Below are 21695 nucleotides of genomic sequence, written 5' to 3'. Positions count from 1 at the left end.
TAAAATGGAAAATAACTTATTTGCAATTATGATGAAACCATAAAATATTATTGGAGCAAACTAATCAAGAAAGGTGTAGGGCTCCATTTAAAGAGAGCTGTAAAATGCATTGAAGGGCATGAAATAGACCCTGGATAAATGAAAAAACGTGCTGTATTCATCCACGGCAAGACTTAATATGATGAAAACGTCACTTGTTGTATGTGCTTTATCATTCATTTATTCAAGAAATGTTCATTTTTACTAGTCTGTGTAGTGAAAATACAGTAATGATAGAGGTGGATACAGACAATAAACAAAATAAACAAAGCATATTGTATGTTAAACAGTAGTAAAACGCCACGGAGAAAATAAAGCAGGAAAAGCAAATAGAAATTGTTATAGAGATAGTGCTCCTTCATAGGATGATCGAAAACCTTCAGTGAGAAGGGGACAATTGAATTCAGACTTGAAGGAAGAAAGAGAGGAAGCCATGTGGCATCTGGGTAAAGAAACTTCCAGGCAGAGGGGAAAAATACAATATGTCCGAGTTGAGGGTGTGTAAGAAGGCTAATACAGCAGAAGTGGAGTGAGCAAAGGGTAGTGTAACAGATGAGTTCAGTGAGGAAGGCCCAGATCAGATGAGTGTAAGTATTGCTTTTTACTCTGACGAGGATGGGAAGTCATGGAGGGCCGTAAGCAGAGGAGTGACATGATCTGACTAACTTTTAACAAGATAACTCTCGTTGCTCTATTGACCATACTAAAGGGTGCAAAGGCAGGAGCAGGAAGAGAAATTTTGAGGCTATACACCTGCCCAGGTGAGAAATAAAGGGGTGTGGACCAGACTGTGGCCACAGAAATTACCAGAAGTGATTGTATCCTTCTCACATATTTGAAAGTTAAAACCCTGCTATTGGATCTTTGGTGTGAGGAAAGAAGCAAAGTTAAGATTGACGTCAAGAGTTTTTGTTTGAGTTCGCGTAGAATATTACCAATAATTGAGAAGGAAAACACTGCAACAAGAGCTTGATATTAGACATGTGAAGTGTGAGGTGCCTATTTCAAATTACCACGTGGAAATATAGGTGGTTTTATATGAGTCTGGAGTTTAAGGGAAAAGGTCCAATCGTATTAATATATATCCCAATTATTATCCAAATGGGGGCATTTTGGAACCTTAATACATTAATTTTAATTAATTTTGAAATTAACTTGCAGGAAAAAATCTGGGAAAAATATAAGAACATTATGATAAGAAAGAACTGTCCAGATATATTTGCCCTACGAAACTGTAAAACTTAATATAAACTCTCTATAATAAAAACAGCATGGTATTGTCAAAGGAATAAAAGCATGTCTATAGAAAAGAACATCTGGAAATAAAATCTATGTATATAAGGAAACAATATATTAAAAAATAACATTGTCTTGCAGTAAAAAGCAGGTTATTTAGTACATGTTGGTATGTCAGAGACTATTCTTCATATCATATACAAAACAATTATAATTATATTTAATAAATATAAACATCATAAAAATTAACACACAAACATCAAGCTTAGTGCCATTCCCCATTCCAAATTTGATGCAAGTTGATTATTAACTAGAAACTAAGGTTTAGAAAAATTAAGCAACTTGCCCAATTTAACATAGCTATTAAGTGGTGAACTTGGATTTGAAATCTGTCATGTTCCAAAGCAAATCCTTTTATTCTCATGCTGCATAGTGTGTGTCATCTTTGTTGAAACAGCTGTATTTATAAGGGACTGTTTGATGCCTTTACAGAAGAAGAAAATGATTCAAAATGGATAAATAATCTACCTACAACTGAGAAGACACGAGACGACACTCTCCTCAAATTTTTGACTCCCAGTCTTTGTAGTGTTAAGACCAGGCTGCCCTCCCAGCTGGATGCTGTGATGTTCTACAAGCTGTGTTCGACCGCCACAGGTGGCTCTGTGGAGCGCAAAGGAAAGGGGCAAAATCTACTGGAGGGAACGGGGAAGTTCTCAGGCAAGACTTCTTCAAGCAAGTAGTACTTGTGCTAGGGCTTAAATTGAGATTCTCCGCACCTCAAAGTGGAAGAGTCCCAGTCTCGAGATCCAGCTCCAATTTCTATGATTTTCACAACTGACCTCTCCTAAGTCCCGAGATTTCTTTAGCTGTTTGGCTACCCCTCAGTAGACTTCCGCCTTCCTCACATTAAGGCCGCCTCCTTCAGACTGGTTTGCAAAAGGATTAGGTCTCTGCTTTAGTGTCTAACAGCTCTCTCTCACCACCCTCTGAAGAAGAGTGCTGGGAAAGCTATAAAACAGTGAGAAGAATCAGGAAACAGTGTGATAATGGGAGATCACTGCCCCTAAGAATCTCATTTACAACCATCATAGCAAAGGTTCCTGTGTGTAAAAACCTAATTTCTATCTCCAGGGATTGATTCCCCTCCTTCAGGCAAAAATATCCAAGGCAATTCTCCAGAGAACATTCCAAACATTTTGTAGCCTCTGTTTGAAAAAAACAAAACAGAATCCTTCCTGATACAGACAATATAATTGACACAAGAAGCTATTCTGGAAACGGGCTATGGTTAGGTAACATTTCATAAATTCCCAAATAGGTGGGTGGCTTATTTTCTCCTGAGAACACTAGATTTTTGCCTACAATCATTTCGTACATTTTTTTCTTTTTGAAAGGACTCCCCTCATCGAGTTAATAAACACAGCCACCACCTCACATATTTACCTTTTTAGAGCGGAAGGGTGAGAACGCTTAAGTTCTACTTTCTGAGCAAATTTCAATTATACAATACAGTATTATCAACCATAGTAACCATGTTACACATTAGATCTTTATTTTGTACTTTTTAATGCATGCTATGAGAAGCAGTATGGACACTCAAGAAGGCTAAATTTAGTGCAAGCATAGGAATATAAGATTGAAAGTAAAATTGTACTATAATCAAAACGATTCTTACTCTACAATCAAGCAGACTACGAACATATTACAGGCACAAGTTGATTCAATTTCCACATCTACTTTAATCTCTGGGTATAATTGTTAGGTGGATTGTGACTCCCCCAATGCCCACACACTTAATTCTCTTAACCATGTGAATCTTACAAACTCCCACACAATATACCTCCCTCTATTGTCATTAAATCACAAGACCACAAAGTAAATAGAAGGAAAAAACACTTTCCTAAAATAAGATCTTTAAAACACTAGCTCCAGAAATACAAAATAGAAAAATACATCCCCCCACAACAACAAACCACACATAAACTCAAAGCTGCATAAAAGTGCAGTAGTAAAAAATGACAGAAACTATAAAGGTTTGAACCATAAAATATCCTTGTTTCATGTTTCATATTTTCTTCGAGATAACCTGCAACTTTCACTAGTAATATGCCTATAAAAACCGGAAGTAAATTATTTGAATTTATTTTACTGGATACAGCTTAAAAATCACTGCCAAAGGAATTTTGATAGTTCCCACAAGTAATTCTGCAGTGTAACAGAACTGGGAGAACCTCAACTGCAAGCTCTAGCAATGTAGGGCAACTGAGGCTACATCTCATGAAGTCTTGGACAAATCTCCCAGCTGAAATTAGACCCTTCAACCCACATTATTTTCTACCTTTCCTTAGCATACTGCAGCTAACTCTGTGTGTGCCCCACCCAGGCCAGGTGGTCTCAACTGCTGAGTGCTGAGAAAAAGGGCTTAGATACACAACCTTCTCTGGTGCCTTGCCCTTGGCTGACAGACCCAACTCAACCACTCCAAACTCCTTCTCCTGGGAGGCGACATGCCCACTCCTACCTAGGTAAGCCAATGATGCCTGACTATATCGGGGTGCAAAAGCTACTTCCCCTAGCTGCAAGGGAGATAGCTCTACAAAGCAATTTACTCTCCAGAATACTCCATCAGGCCAGTGACAGAATTTACCTGAAACCACATCCTTGTCAGCTCTTTCCTCTTCCTCATTTTGTTTCCTCACTCCCCTGTAAGTTTTTCTTAAAGAGCACTACTTTAATAAATCCTGGAACCCAAAACTCTGTTTTAGGTAGGCTCAGCTTCTGGAAAATCCAACCTAAGACACAAAGTGTGTTTCTTCCTCATACTTAAATTATTAGTATGCATGTTTATCTCATTTTGGGTTTAAACTTCCTAAAGAAAAGGATAATCTCTGATTCATTTTGTGAAAATGATTTTTTCATTCATTCTTCTAATACCCACTTCTCAAACACCATATCATCTCATCATTGCTCTCCTATTTAGTTTTAAATATAGATGGCCTGGATTGGCAAGAGCTTTCATTTGTGTCTTATCCCTATGCCTACAAATGAGCATGCTTATTTTTCACTACTTATATCACCCCTTTATCTATCTCTGTTTTCTCCCTTGACCATTTCCATCTCCGCTAATCATCCGCCTACATTAAAAATGAATAATTTGTAATTGGAGAAATCATTTGGTTAGTCTGTGTGTGTATATACACGTACAAGTATAAATCTCTTTTAATTCCTTAGAAAATAAGTTTGTCATTCTTGACCTTGATAATTTTATATTGAAAAAGAAAAAAGAAAAGAGAGCTGTGTTTATCTTTTTTTATCTATTTGTAATATCTATAAATTATTGTACATAGACTTAGTCATAAGCTCCAATCTTCTAGAAGTTTTCCATAGTAGAACTTTATATAAGCATGAAAGGACAGAAAGGTCATGGTAACACTGTTCATTACATTCCTTCAATAATACCACTTTACTAAACCAGGTGATCATTGGTTATTTTAGTAAGTCGAATTAGTCATTACGTGCTTTTTTAAGTGGCATTATGATCATCCTGAAAGGAGTGGCTGTCTCCTTCATTGACACATCTCTTAGTATAATCATGCACCTCCTATCAGTGTTTTGGTCAACAATAGACCGCATATACAATGGTGGTCCATTAAGATTAGTACCATATAGTCTAGATGTCTAGTAGGCTGTACTATCTAGGTTTGTGTAGGTATACTCTATGATAACCGCACAACGATGAAATCGCCTAGCAACACATTTCTCAGAACATGTCCCCATCGTTAAGCGACACATGACTGTATACGTTTACTTCCGGCACTTGGGTAAATTATTGACATTCAGCAAATGTGCATTTAATGTAAATTTATTGTATAATAATCAAGTTTGTCTAATTCTAAATTGTAGTCAGTGATTATGTAGACAAAGAACACTTCATTCTTCACATCTCATCCACCAAAGTAAAAAAAATTACGTGTAAAGGAAAGTTTTGTTTACAGCAAATCTATGAAGAAGGAGTCCTTTTCCCATTCAGAACTAAAGGAGTAAAAAAAAAAGTAAAAGAAAATAGAACTAAATATTTTTAACAGCAATAGTATGCTAAGTTTAATAGTTTCTCAAGATTTAAAAAAACCTTTTTGATTGAACCTGGATATTTTGAAAAGTGATCTAAAATATTTTGTGACTACTATGTAGTAAAAAGAATATAGAACAGTACACCAATTGATAATTGTATGATTGCATCTTTTTCTCTATCTAAATCCTTTCTTCAATCTTTTAAAAATTTTCATCCCCACTTTTCATAAGTTTGGTAAACTTTATATTTAACCAAGTCTATGCACTTTTTTAAAAAAATCTTCAACTAGTCTTATAGACATATTATCAGGCAAGTAAAAAAAAACGCACCAATATCACCATCTTATGAACCTCTCCCTCTACTGAACAGCAACATAAGAAGAAGATAGTATAAATTCAAAACATTGATACAATTTCCCCACAAAAATGGACGAAAGTGCCTCAGGAATCCATATTTTCTAGAATAGAAAAAAATCTACAAATCTGTTTTGTCCTCTTTTCACCTCTATTTAGAATTATTTTATTTACCTATTAATATTCTAAACTATGTATTACTTCTGTTCAGGATGCAAATCACTGGTTTCATTGAGTATATACACCTATTACATACTCTGGTAAATAACTGAATTAATGAATAAATGCATTAATAAAGGAATAAGAATGGTAATTTCAATGAAATTAATATTTCAGGCCATCTTTACAAACGCTGCTAGAATATAGTCATAGAATATAGTTTGCATCATTGTTGCAAGAATGTATAAAGAGTTTGAGACATTTAACATCTTTTCACAATATAATTTTTAAAATCCAGTTTCCAGTTCTACAGGTAAGGAGCTAGGAGGTCACCACTACATCCTAACAAGAAGTAAAAATCTGAACAGACTGGAAAATCACCAACTCTTTTTGTGTCTATAAGAGAGGGCAGGACACAGGGCAAACCACTGCCCCTAAGATTGGAGAAACAGGTCAATACAGGGAATTACAGCTTACCTGAGGGGTTTCCACAATAGAAGATGCCACGGGAACCAGTGCGAGGTAGCAAATCCTGAACTGGAATCGACAAATTGCTGGAAGCTCAGCATGAACAGCTCAAAGAGTTGAAAACTCCAGAGAGAACCAGTCATAGGGGGCCCCCCACAGAATCCTGAGATTTATCTCCAGCCACTCAACCAGTTTCTCAGCCATTTCCTGTGAGAACCTATCTCCTGAAGCTTCTGTCGGGAGGAACCATTTTGAAATACACCAGAGCCTTCTGTTCTTATCCAAGACTGCCTGCAGATGAAACTAGTAAACCAAAGCCTAACCTGCTGGGTATGATCAGAATCTAATTCACCTGGGGAAGTAAAACGTCAAGTTCCAGCTGGCTCTAGCTATCCCGTCCCAACTAAGGGGGGCAGAAAAGAACTGAGAAACACTTGTGAAGTTCACATCCCGAGGTATAGGCTCACTAAAAGACTGAGACCTAATCATAGCACTATAGAATGCTTCCCCTGCCCCACCACCTCAGCACTGTATTACTAAAAGCCTATTTACAGCAGTTCCTTTTATCCACTACATTGTGTCTGGCTATCAAAAAGAAAAATTAGAAGGCATACTAAAGGAGAAGGTAAAGAAAAGACTATTTGAAGAGGCAGAGCAAGCATCAGAACCAGACATGGCAGAAACGCTGGAATTATCGGACCTAGAATTTAAAAGAGCTATTAATTATAGTTGTTTTAATTTGTTTATATGGTTAATATGCTAAGGGCACTCATGGATAAGGTAGACAGCATGCAAGAATGAACGGGGAATGTAAGCAGAGAGATGGAAATCTTAAGAAAGAACTAAATCTGAAAGTGGCATATACTATATGATGCCAACTATATAACATTCTGGAGAAAGCAAAACTGTGGAGACGATGAAAAGATTAGTGGTTGCCAGGAGTGTGGGGAGTGGGAAGGAGATGAATAGGCAGAGAACAGAGGACTTTTAGTGGAGGTAAAATAGTCTGTATGATATTATAATGATGGGTATATGTTATTATACGTTTGTCCAAACCTATAGAATATACAACACCAAGAGTGAACCCTCAGTTGATCTACGGCCTTTGGGCAATTAAGATGTGTCAGGCAGGTTGATCCTTGTTGAAGGTACCGTTCTGGTGTGTGACGTTGATAAGAGGGAAGGCTATGCTTGTGTGTGGGCAGGAGCTATATGGGAAATCTCTGTATCTTTCTGTCAAGTTTATTGTAAACCTAAAATTGCTCTAAAAAAATAAAGTCTTTAGAAAAAATTGAATCAACCTATTCCTTAACTTATTTGCATTTCATCTACTCTAGCCATTGGGCACTACACAGATGCTGAATCTATAAATCAGATGGCATTTTGATATTTTTAGATAGTTACTGAAATATTTATTTATTGTGGTTATCTTCAAAAATGTTTATGCTACCTTAGATTTTTCCATGGAAATATTTTCAACTCTTAAACTCAAAATTCTTAATATGATTTCTCAAAACCCAATACCCAATCAATGTGATTGCATTCAAATTTGTTTTTCTTTTTAAAAACTTGTGTTAACCTTATTTGAAATAAATTGTAGAATACATTCCTTTTTTATATAAAATGTATATATAGATTGTTTTATATTATATTTTTAAAAAGAAAACAAATATTTAAGCTTTTCTATTGTTTTAATACATATGTCATATATAGTAGATGTTAACCTTAACATTTTTTTCTCTTCTTTTTTTTTTTGGAGGCAGATTAGCCCTAAGCTAACATTTACCACCAATCTTTCTCTTTTTATTGAGGAAGATTGGCCCTGAGCTAACATCCATGCCCATCTTCCTCTACGTTTTTTATGTGTGGGACGCCTGCCACAGCATGGCTTGGTAAATGGTGCATAGATCCACACCCGGGATCCGAACCGGTGAACCCCAGACTACCAAAGCAGAATGTGCAAACTTAACCACTGCACCACTGGGCTGGCCCCAGCATTTCAATATAAAGTTTATATATTTGAATTAGCTAACATTAAGAAATAGTTCACGGTTTGGGACATTAAAGCAAAATTACTGATGAATGGCTATTTTTTTTAAAGTGATATCTAGATGTCAAACTGCAACACTAACTGAAAAATTTGCTCAGAAATGCTTTATTAATGCATATCTAGACAGTTACAGTTGACAGTAGTGTAAATGTTACCACTTGCATTAATAATGGTATAATCATTAGCCTTTAACAAGTCCATTAAACCTATAGTGGACTATGTCATACAATTTAGTGCTAAACTATTTGTTACAGCTATTAGAAGGCAAAAAACCAGATGGGGGCCAGCCTGGTGGTATAGCGGTTAAGTTCACATGCTCAGTCTCAGCAGCCTGGGGAGCACAGGTTCGGATCCTGAGCTCAGATCTACACACCACTCATTAAGCCATGCTGAGGTGGTGTCCCACGTACAAAATAGAGGAAGACTGGAACAGATGTTAGCTCACTGTCAATCTTCCTCAAGCAAAAAACGAAGATTGACAAGAGATGTTAACTCAGGGCCAATCTCCCTCACTAAAAAAAAAAAAAAGAAGAAGAACAAACACTAGAGCAAGGTCCTCAAAGATAAGTGTACATACACTACTAAGAAATTTACTAGTAAAATAATTTTCTCCTTAAAATATAGAATTAAATATTTTAAAGTCTTGAGAGAGACTCATTCAATGCAATTCAATTGGCTACAGATAATTGATCTAGTTGGGTTTTTTTGTTGTTGTTGTTGAGAAAGATTCACCCTGAACTAACATCCACTGCCAATCTTCCTCTATTTTGTATGTGAGATGCCTCCACGGCATGGCTGATGAGTGGAGTAGATCCATACCAGGATCCTAATCCACGAACCCAGGCTGCCAAAGCGGAGCTCACAGAACTTTAACCACTTAGCCAAGGGGCTAGCCCCTCTACTAGTTTTATTTACATCAAAATTGAACAAATTGCTGAATTAACCAAGGATTCACACTTATTCAGACTGTCTTAAAATTGGCACAGGGAGCTAGATTCTTGCTTTCAAGGTGTCAGTCAGGAGACACTTACTTTTTACTCTAAATCTTTCGAGCTAATTATTTTTAAAGTTTTATTTCTGAATTACTTTGAAAACTAATTTTTAAAAATTCCTCAGGCCCACCTCACACTCAGAATTCAGTATACATATGTTTGACATGCATATATATGTGTATAATGTTGTTTGGAGATTCAGGGACAGCTGGTCCTCAAAACGGCCTCTAAGAACTATTGTCACATAAAACAGCAGGAAGTCTGAGATCTGAGAGAAACTTGACTACTTGCTGTACTGTTGCTTCCAGTGGGATTTGACTGATTTAAGACATCATCTCTAAATCAGAGTTCCAGTATATAAGATTAATGATCTTTAATCAACACTTGAATGCACCTATATGGGGCCACTAACTAGAAGTCAGATGTTTGAGAAATATGGTTTGCTACCTCAGAAAAATAATGGAAAAAAATACCCACTATAACAGATATGTTCCATTTGTGGATGGCAAGATGACGTTGCCACAGCCTCTCCCAGAGAGTTCATTTTTGATGATAAGGATCAGTTATTCTCTATAAAACTAGATCTCAATAGGTCATTATGATGGAGTGAGGCAGCGGTGCAGATAATCCAAAATATTGAAATTTTCCAACATAATTTGTCCCTCTGGAAAAGCCTATCTTATATATTTTTAAGACTTTTCTTTCTAATTTTACTTGTTTGAAGAGGCCCAAATTAGCTTGCATTTCCTAGACACAGTCACCAACAAAGAATTTCAGTAGATGTCGCTAGACCAGTCTCTCCTTGACTAAATAGGAGAAAACCTCACTCAGATCATTTACAGGGAACAAGAAATTCTTGGCTATATTTTTCTTTAGAACGCTTAACGTTATACAGATATCGTATAGCGTGAGTTCTTCCTGATTTTGTAGCTCTTTCTTCCAAGGAGGTCAAGGTTGACAATACGTATCACAGAAAAAATGGGCTTGCAATTACTCTCAGGCAGTAAAGAAAAGACGGTGGCACTCCAGTGATCTGAGCTGAGGACACAAAGTGGATGATGTGATTTTTCATTTTTTCTCCAACAACTCATGAGTGAGATCCTGGTGAAGAAAATGTGTAAGTGGATGACAAAACATTATGAATCCATGTTGAATCATTGTTAAGGTCATGGGCTCAGACAGTGCTGTGCACAGGTTTCAGCTTAAATAAGTTACTTCCTCTCTCTGAACCTCAGTTTCCACATCTGAAGAAAAATAGTCAAGATAGTATCTACCCGAGAGTTATTTTGAGGCTCAAAGGAGACGAGCCTATAAAACACTCAGCATTGTACTCGTCCCATAGTAAGTGCTCAGGAAATACATGTTGTCATCGGCATCTGTGTAAACACTCTGAAGATGCAAGGGATTGATTTGTGTTTCCTAGGCAAGTTGTGACAGAAAATACAACATATGATTTCAGTTTTGAATGATAAATAAGAGATTTGCAAATGCAGATGAGAGAAAGGGCTTTTTAATGGGAAAAGACCATGTAAAATGTGTGAAGAAGTTGATGTTGAGAAAAGTAAGTAGTCTGCTGTGGTTAGGGTGTAGTGTATATCCATAGATAAAGGACTAATAGGAAAGCTGCCTCCTAGAGATAAATAGAAAAAACATGTATAGTATATAAATTATATGTACTGGAAAAATATATCTTTGTGCTTGTGTGTACCTGAATAGGTTTTTTTTCTTGCCTTTTTTTGAGGAAGATTAGGCCTGAGCTAGCATCCGCTGCCAATCCCCCTCTTTTTGCTGAGAAAGACTGGCCCTGAGCTAACATCTGTGCTCATATTCCTCTACTTTATATGTAGGACGCCTGCCACAGCATGGCTTGATAAGCGGCGTCTAGGTCCTCACTGGGATCTGAACCGGCGAACCCCGGGCCGCTGAAGTGGAATATGCAAACAACGGCTGCGCCACGGAGCCAGCCCCCTGAATAGTTTTAATACATATTGTTGCAAAGAAAATCTTATGTGTTTGTGATGCCAAGTTCATTATCTACAGGACGACTACATCTTCTAGCCTTTCAAGTAGTTTGAGACCATGGTACTGAGCTCTGTAGGTGAAAGGGTTGAACCATCGAGTCCTAGCCTGTAAAAACATCTCTCACAATTCTGCAGTTTTCTCTTCCCCTGCCAATGTGACCCTGGAGGCCACCAATGACAGAGCTTCACCTCCCCAGCCTATAGCATGATAGGCTGAAACAAAAGCAAAAATAAAACAAAACAGAAAACCCTTTTTTAAAGGAAAGCTTGAACTTTGTCATTTGTGATAGCTAGCTTACATACACACAAACACACACACACACTCCTTACTAATGCAAAAATACAAAATTTTCTAGGTTAATATGTTTTTAAGAATTTGTAAATCTTGACAAAACAAGGGTACCCATTTTCACCACTGCTATTCAACAATGCACTGGAAGTTCTAGTTGGAGCAATTAGAAAAGAAAAAGAAATAAAAGGCATCTAAACCAGAAAGGAAGAAGTAAAACTGTCTCTAAGACACTGATGACATGGTCTTATATAGGTCCCATATATAGAAAATCCTAAAGAATACACAAGAAAGCTACGAGAGCTAATTAATGAATTTAGAAAAGTTGCAAGGTACACATCAACACACAAAAATTAGATGTGTTTCTACCAATCAGCAATGAACAATCCAAAAGGAAATTAAGAAAGCAATTCCATTTAAGATAGTATCTAAAGGAATAAAATACCTAGGGATAAATTTACCAAATAGGTTAAAGACTTATACAGTGAAAACTACATGACATTGCTGAAGTAAGTGAAAATAAACCTAAATAAATGAAAAGATATCCCATGTTCATCATGAGACAATAGTGTTAAGATCACTAATACCCAAAGCCAGCTACAGATTCATTGCAATCTCCATCAAAATTCCAGCAGCCTTTTTTTCAGAAATGGAAAAGCTGATCTTGAAATTCATATAGAACTTCGTAGGGCCCCAAGTAGCCAAAAAAGTCTTGGGATAAAAAAACCACAACAAAGTTGAAGACTTACACTTCCTGATTTCAAACCTTACTACACATCTACAGTAAACAAAACAGGATAGTACTGGCATAAGAATAAACATATAGATGAATAGAATAGAATTGAGAGTTCAGAAATAAAACATACATATGGTCAGTAAGTTTTTGACAATGGGGCCATGTCTACTCAATATGGAAAGAAGGCTGTTTTCAACAGATGGTACTGGGACAACTGTATTTCCACATGTAGAAGAAGAAAGTTGGAACCCTACTTCACACCATATACAAAAAGTAACTCAAAGTGAGCCAACAATTTAAATATAAAACCTAAAACTATAAAGGTCTTAGAAGAAAACATGGGGTAACTCTTCGTAATCTTGAATTTAACAATGGATTCCTAGATTTGACACCAAAAGCATGAGCAAAAAGAAAAAATAGATAATTTAGACTTTATCAAAATTAAAATCTTTTATACATCAAAGGACATTATCAAGAAAGTGAAATACCATCTAAAAAATGGTATAAAATATTTGCAAGTCATACATCTGACAAGGGTTTATATCCAGAAAATATAAAGAACTCTTACAACTCAACAACAAAAAGATAAACAAGCCAATTAAAAAATGGTCAAAAGAAATAGACAGCTTTCCAAAGAAGCCATAAAAATGACCATTAAGCATTGGAAGAGATGCTCAACATTATTAATCATTAGGGAAATATAAATCAAAACCACAGTGAGATATCATTTCATACCAATTAGGAAGATTATGATTAAAAAAATCAGAAAATAAATATCGATAAGGATATGGAGAAATCATAACCCTTATACAAGGCTGTGAGAACACAAAATGGTGTGGCCTTTGTGGAAATGATTTAGTGGTTCCTCAAAAGACTAAATATAGAATTGTCACATGACCCAGGAATTCTACTCCTAGGTATATACCCAAAAGAACTGAACACAGGGACTCAAACACATACTTGTATGCAAATGTTCATTGCAGCATTATTCACAATAACCAAAAGGTAGAAAGACTCCAAATACACGTCAATAGACGAATGGACAAACCGAAGATATTATATACCTAAAATGGAACATTATTCAGCCATAAAAAAGAATGAAATTTTGATATATGCTACACCGTGGATGAATCTTAAAAACATAAAGTGCAATAACTCAGCCACAAAAGGACAAATACTGCATGCTCTATTTACATGAAATATCTAGAAGAAGCAAATTCGTAGAGACTTACAATAGATTGGAGGTTTCCACAGTGTGGTGGGAGGAAAGAATGATTATTGCTTAAAGGTTACAGCCATATTTAGGGGTGATCAAAAAGTTTTGGAAATAGTGCTGATGGTTGCATTGTATTGTGAATAATTAATGTCACTGAACTGTACACTTAAAAATGGTTAAAATGGCAAATTTTATGTTATATATATTTTACTGCAACAAAAAAAGGAAGAAAAAACAGACAAAACGAGTCCATAAATCTTACAGTTCCCTTTACTGAGAGTAAAGAAAATATTTTTCAAAAATATGAAAATTTGACTTCTATATTGTTTTGTCCAATAACATAATTGCATTCAAGTGGATTCAAGTCGCCCTGCTCGTATGGAGCTATCATTTATTGTATGTAGCACATAGGTGACTTAATTGTGTTTAAAAATTGTAGAAGATAGACTTTTTTTCATTTCCTCTAACCTAAATCACTATTGCAAAGTGATCTTTTTAGAAATAACAATGTCTCTTAAAAGCGCAATTCTGAAATTACCCTTATTAGCAAATATATGGCTACCTGAGAGAGCGAGAGAATTTTCTCAATAAAACGACTATTAAAAATAACTCATTCAATAAAGTTGGCAGATACAAAACAGAAAAAACAATAGTTTTCTATATGTCAATAGTAATCAATTAGAAAACATCATAAAACCCCCAACGATTACGTTCAAAACAGCAATGATATGGCTTAGAGATTAGGACCCCGCCCTCTCTACAACAGCTTTGCTTACATGCCCATTATCAATCTGGATGTCAAACATAGTTCTCCTCTGACTGGAAGACTCTTCCTTGTAGCTAATCTGCTACCTTCCCCTATATAACTTCTACTCGTGTTTTTTTATGTCTTGTATGTAACTATTGTTTTTTTCTGAGGAAGACCAGCCCTAAGCTAACATCTGCCACCAATCTTCTTTTTGCTGAGGAAGATTGGCCCTGTGATACCATCTGTGCCTATCTTCTTCTATTTTATATGTAGGACACTTGCCATAGCGTGGCTTGAGAAGCGGTGCTTCAGCCTGTGCCCAGGATCCAAACCTGTGAACCCCAGGCTGCCAAAGTGGAACACAAACTTAACCGCTGCTCCACTGGGCTGACCCCTTGAGGGTGACTTTTTTCAAGGAAGACTTCAACAATACCCAACCTGACATTGTTTTGCTGGTTTCCTCTGTACTATCTTTCCACTCTTTCTTCTCACTTAATTCTCTCTCTCTCTCTCACACTATATAAACTTTACCAAGGTAGGTACAATTTTGCTTTGATCCTATACTATCCTATACATGCTTAGCACGAAACAGAGTGTGTGGCACATAATGGATGTTCCATATAAATATTTGTTGAAGAAATACATTATAAGATGGCATTGAAATCTTACATAAAGAAAACGAAAATTTTTACTGAGAAAACATGGCTATGAGTGGAAATTCTCAAAATTCTAAAGATTTTCATATTTCCCAAATTAAATTATATGTTTGATGCAATTTTAATCACAACTGATGTACTCTTTTTGGCAGGTGACTATAAATTTTTTCTGAAGTTTAACCAGAAAAATAATAAATTTGTAATATTATTGATAATAAAATTTCTAACACTATTTATGAAGGGAAGATTAATGAATATAAGGGTGGAGACTTGCCAGCTCAATAAAAAACACCATAAAGTTAAAATAACATATTCACTATATTTAATCAAGAACCAACAAATATGTCAATGTAGCCAGAATATTAATAGCACAGAAACAAACATTGTGAGTAAAAGAATTTATAATTTATATATTGCAAGTATTTAGAGAAAGAAAACTATTCAATAAACAACATTGTGTTAACAGGTAGTTAGCAAAATATTAATAATATTGGTGAATTATTATCTATTCCAGCACAACCACAAATTTACAAAATTACTGGTTTAAAAGAGTAAACATTTATTAATTCATAGCTTCTGAGGGTCAGGAGTCCAGGCAGAGCTTAGCTGGATACTCTGCTTCAAGGTCTCTCACAAGTTGCAATAAGTTGTTTCCAGGCCTAGATTGTCATCTGAAGGCTCGAATGGAGAAGGATCCACTGCCAACTCATGTCATTGTTTGCAGCGTTCAGCCCCTTGCTGGTTCATGGCCAGAGGCCATCCTCCATTCCTTGATGTGTGGGCCTCCCCAACAAGGGGACTTGTTTACCAAAGCCAGCAAAGGAGAGTGTGCTAGAAAGATAAAGTCAAAATCTTTGGTAATCTAACATGGAAGTGACATCTCCTCAACATTGTGGTATTCTATTGGTTAGAAACAAGATATTTAAGAGGAGCGGATTCTACAGGGCTGTGAATGTCAGGAGGCAAGAATCACGTGGGCCGTTTTATAAGCTACCTACCACAAATAATGATGATGATGATAGAGAGAAGGAGGAGGAGGAGGAAGAGCAAGAAGAAGAGGATGAGGAGGAGGAGGATGAGGAGGAGGAAAAGAAGAAACAGAAGAAGTTAGACCCTCACTTCCTCTCTTAGACCAAAATAAATTCAGATGAATTAAACAGTTATATTTTTAAATAAATTAAGGGACAGGAAATCTAAAATAAGCTAATTGTTTTGCTGCTATTATAATGGAGGACTTTCTAAACATATAACCAATAGACAGGAAAAGACTGATGTATTTGTCCACGATGTAGACATATGTATAAAGATAAATCAGAAAAATATAATAAATTAAAATGACAAACTACTAACATTGTTAATGAATGAAGAGTTCTTTTTTTTTTTCAAGATTGGCACCTGAGCTAACAACTGTTGCCAACCTTCCTTTTTTTTTAACGATTGGCACCTGGGCTAACAACTGTTACCAATCTTTTTTGTTTTGTTTTGTTTTTCCTGCTTTATCTCCCCAAATCCCCCTGTACACAGTTGTATATCTTAGTTGCAGGTCCTTCTAGTTGTGGGATGTGGGACACCGCCTCAACATGGTCTGATGAGCGGTACCATGTCCGCGCCCACGATCCGAACCCTGGGCCACCAGAGTGGAGCATGCGAACTTAACCACTCGGCCATGCAGCCGGCCCCTGAAGAGTTCTTAACAAAGTAATAAGAAAGATTTAAGTCAATTTAGATAAAGGACATGACCATATAATTCATTTAAAACAAAAATAATATTAAAAAATGTTGACTAAAGATGATAAGTATAAAATTAACTCATAGGAAAAGTGAATTTAAAAAAATTACATGCCATTTACCATCCAAGATGTTGGAAAATATTTACTTAAATATCAACACTAGATATTACTCTAAATAATAAGGCAAGTGGTAATAGAAAATTAACACATTCTTAAACATTTTTTTAGCATCCTTAAACTTAAAACAAGTTTACAGTGTGTATCAATAGCCTAAAATATTCATAAGAATATATTCTAAGAAAGCATCAAGAATAGAATCAAAGATTTATATTCTATGATGTTCATAGTGTTATTTACAATACTAATTAGAATGAACCCAAATTTCCAAAAGTAGGGACTTGGATAAGTAAATGGTATTGTTTCCATTAGGTGAAATTCAACGATCCTGTTAAAAATTGTGTTATCAGTGGGGCTGGTCCTGTGGCCTAGTGGTAAAGTTCGGCAGCCTGGGTTCGGTTCCCAGACGTGGACCAGACCATTCATCAGCGGCCATGATGTAGCAGTGACCCACATCCAAAATAGAGGATGACTGGCACAGATGTTAGCTCAAAGAGAATCCTCCTCAGCAAAAAAAAAAATCATGTTACTGAAAACATGTAAGGACGTATAAATGTGTACATGATATAATGTTAAGTTTCAAAGGCAATGTATCCATTGGTGATATAAAGTGAGCAAATGCATGAATTTTATATGCATGTACATATATAGTGTATTATATGCATATATATGAATATATATAAACTTATATAACCAACATATTGACGATTGTATTTAATAAGTACAGATTGACAGAGACCACATACAGACTACACCTGACAAATCAAAGTTTACTTCAGAAGGAAATCACTAGAGTCAGTCTAGGTGGCAAAGAGAACAGCATTCATGAAGGAAGACTACACTTGTTGCTGCACTTCCTCACTAGGGAGAACGTAACTCCAAAGGCCACGTTTGAATGGGCAAGAGTTACTTCAGATCTCCCAGGAGCTCAGCTAGAGCTCATCTAGACTTTCAAGCATCAGACTGTGGCAGTTCTCCATACGCAGGTGTGGACATGTGCCCAGAACCATGTCATCTGAGCAAGGCACATCTCATCAACTTCCCTTTACTATAATACATGCCTGAATATGGTACATACAGCATACCAAGGCATGCCCACAGTCCTCAAGGATCTGAGCCTGCTCTAAATAGCTTCTGGAACTTACAACTGTGCAACAATGCAAATGTCAGTTCCCTACATGTTTCTGGGTGTCATGTGATCAGATCTGCAATTAGGTCTACCTTACTGAAACACACCAAATTATTTATTTATTTTGGCTAATCTTTGAGTTATAGGAGCAAACATAATTTTTCACATTCTTTTGTATGCTCTTATTTCTGAGCTTCATAAGAGGAGAAATCAAGCCTGATTTTACCCCTCACTAATATCCCCCACGTAGCACAGTGCCCAGGCCAGGTAAACTCTTAATAATAAGTTTTTGAATGAATGAATTAAAAAATATTTACGTGTTTTCCAAATTTTTTGCACTAAAAATAAATGACTCTATTCAATATACATGTTAAACTATTTTCAAAAGTTTTTTCTTTCCGAAAATTATAATACACACTGAATACTCGGACAAAAAATAAATAAATAAATCCATTTTCAGGATTACTATGGCTGCATTCATATTTGAATGTTCCCGTAGTGCCATGTTTCTAGGCTTTGAAAACTTTCTTGAACTTTCTTCCACTACTTGAAATAACGTACTTAAAAATATTTTATCATGTGTATTTTATCCAGTTTATCTCTCTAAGCATGTGTTCTTTTGAAGCAGTTGCCTTTATATACATATAAGTCATTAAATATAGAGAAAGCTGGCAGTCCATTCTTGGATCTATGATTTCATAGTTCGAGGCAAAGGCTGAAGGTCTTAACCATAAGAACTTTACTTTTTTGAAAAAATACATTTCCAGCTATTCTTTGTTCAAATCCTCTTTTGAGGACTTTTAAGAATACAGGTTATAAAAGTAACAAAATACTGAGATTGTGTTTTTGATTCTTTATGAAGATTGTTCCATCTAATTATTGTAGTATACATAGGTTTTCCTACCCCGAGACCAAAATTTTGCCCATCATATTTAATGCTTAAAGAGAAAATATCCTCAACTGTGGATAAGAGATTATCTCTGTCTCTCTGATTTCTATCTCCGTATATCACAAGGTAGAATTGATCTTATTTTAAACACACAATCACTGTCCTTATGTGAGGCCTTCCTGCAGCCTTACAATCCTACATTTCTCCAGTCTACTCTACGCACATACTTTCCAATTCTCCTTAATAACTTTTTCACACCTCTTTTCCTCCTCAGACTCCAACACCTCCTTCTGCATTCTGTTTCTCTGTTGATGACCTTGCTGGTTACTTCAATGAGAAAATACCAGCAAATAGAAGAGAATTCCTAAATCTCTTACTTCCTCAGCTATCTGCCAGTCAGCGTCAGTGTCCGTATTTCCTGCCTTCCCTTTTATGGTTATGGGTGAATTTTCCACGCTGCAAATCTAAAGTCAATTCTTCCATTAGTATCCTCCCACCTAGTTAATGACAGGGGACCAACAATTCTCCTTGGCCAATTCAAATTCTCAGTTTTTCTTTTTATATTGGATCATTTCTGTCAGCATACAAATGTGCTCTCATCTTTAAAAAACATCATCTTTGACTTCATGGTCCCTCAATCAAATACTTCACTTTTCTCTTTCTTTATACTATAAACATTTTCATTAGAGTTTCTTATACTGGCTACCTCCAGCTCTTCTCATTACAGTGGCTCACGAAACCACTCCAAGCAAATTTTTGTCCATGTGACTCCACTGAAATTGTACCAATAACTTTCATGTTGGAGTGGCCGATTCTTATTCCTCATCTTCTTGAATTATCAGCAGCATTTACCATAATTAGTAACATTTGCCTCTTTGTTCCTGTGGCATCCATGTCACTACACTCTCCTGGTTTTTCTACTTCTCTAGTTTTTCTTTCTTATCCTCATTTCTTCTCTTTTCCCCAACCTCTAAATCTTAGAGTTTAGGATCCTCTTCTTTTCTCTATAGTCACTCTCCTATTGATTTCATTAAATCTCATCGCTTTGAATACTATCTATATAACTTATGATGCCTGAATCTGTGTATCAATTTGTAGTAGCTAATCTCTAAAAATGACCTACCATGAACTGCATCTATTGGTATTCTCATTTTTGTATTTTCTCCTCCCCTTGAATCTAGGATCACTCTGTGAGTTGCTCTTGACCAGAAGAATACAGCAGAAGTGAGGCTGTGAGACTTCCAAGGCTAGGTCAAAAGATGCCATGCAGCTTGCATTTGGGCCCTTGGGACGCTTGCTCCTGGGTTCTCTTTCTTGGAACCTAGTTATCATGCAACCCAAAGTCTCAGGAAAGACCATGGGTAGATGCTCTGTAGATAGCCCTAGCTGAGCTCCTAGTTAACAGCTGGCATCAACTGTGCACCACAAAATGGGTTCTTCACGTGCCAGTTCAAGTCTTCAAATGACTCCAGCCCCAGCTTCCATTTGACTGCCGCCACACGAGAGACTCAAAACAAGAACCACTCAGCTGAGCTCAGTGAACAACCAAAATTGTGAGAAATAATAATGAATTATTGTTTTACACCACTAAGTTTTGGGTAGTTTGTTACACAGTAATAGATAACTGGGTCACTTAAACTCCCCACTCACATATCCCGCTCACTTGATGTCTCTACTTAATGACTAACAGACATGCAAACTCAGCATGTCTAAAATAAATTCTTGATCTTTCTCCAACAAGCATGATTGCCTCCCAGTCTTTTCCATCCCAATGAATGATCACTCCATAATTACAGGTGCTCATGCCAAAAATTTTGATTTCACAATTGCTCTCTTTTTCATTCACATGGGAAATCCAATCTGACAGTGAATCCTGTATATTTTATCTTCAAAATATAACCAGAATCTGGCCACTTTCCATCCTTTCCATTGTAAATTTCATGACGTAAAATTCCCCACCTTGCCTACTCTATTGCAGACACTCTGGAACCCTCCACATACTCTCAAGATTTTGGATTTTTTCCCTTGTATAAACATTCCTGCTCCCTGCCCTACAGCATGTCTCTGCTCAAATGTCATTTTTTTTTTCAGTGAAGCCTTTCCTGACCAACCAATTTACAATTACAGTCCCTATTCCCAAAGACATCATCTATTCACCGTTCTTCTCTTCTCATAGTATTTCCCCTACTCTGACATATTATCTATTTGATTACTTACTCAATTATGTAATTGCTTATTTGTTTATTACCTGCCTCCACATTAAGCTCCATGAGGGCAGAGATTTTGGCTGCTTTATGTCCAGCACTTAGAATAGTGTCAGAAATATAGCAGATGATAAATACTGGTAGAATTGGGGAATGGATAAGATTCTCTCTCTTTTTTAAGTTATTTTAATATAGTCACTTAAAACAAATTGTGTTTTGGTTTAAATTTTCTTCTATAAATTATGTGCTAAAATTCATGACCAAATTAATTAAGGTAATGAGAGAAAAGAATGTTTTGACAAAAGTTGTTAGAAATGAAGCAAATTTTCTGCAACTCCCATCCTTGATGTTGTGTCATATTTTCCAAAGACATTTTAAATGTATGTTACAAGTAATTAAACAAATTTGTAACCAGCCAATCCAGAACATTTGTGTGTAGTTAAAAAATTTAAAGTGAATTTACACTTTAATCCAACCTGTATTATTTACATTCGTATGCATATCTTATTTCTTATACATATATATTCTGAGAACTAAATCTTCACTTTGGCTTAACAACTTTATCTTTAATATTCTAAAGCTAAGACA

The sequence above is a fragment of the Equus asinus genome, chromosome 16 (genome assembly GCF_041296235.1).
Source record: "Equus asinus isolate D_3611 breed Donkey chromosome 16, EquAss-T2T_v2, whole genome shotgun sequence".
Lineage (NCBI taxonomy): Eukaryota > Metazoa > Chordata > Mammalia > Perissodactyla > Equidae > Equus > Equus asinus.
Note: the sequence above shows the minus strand (reverse complement) of the source record.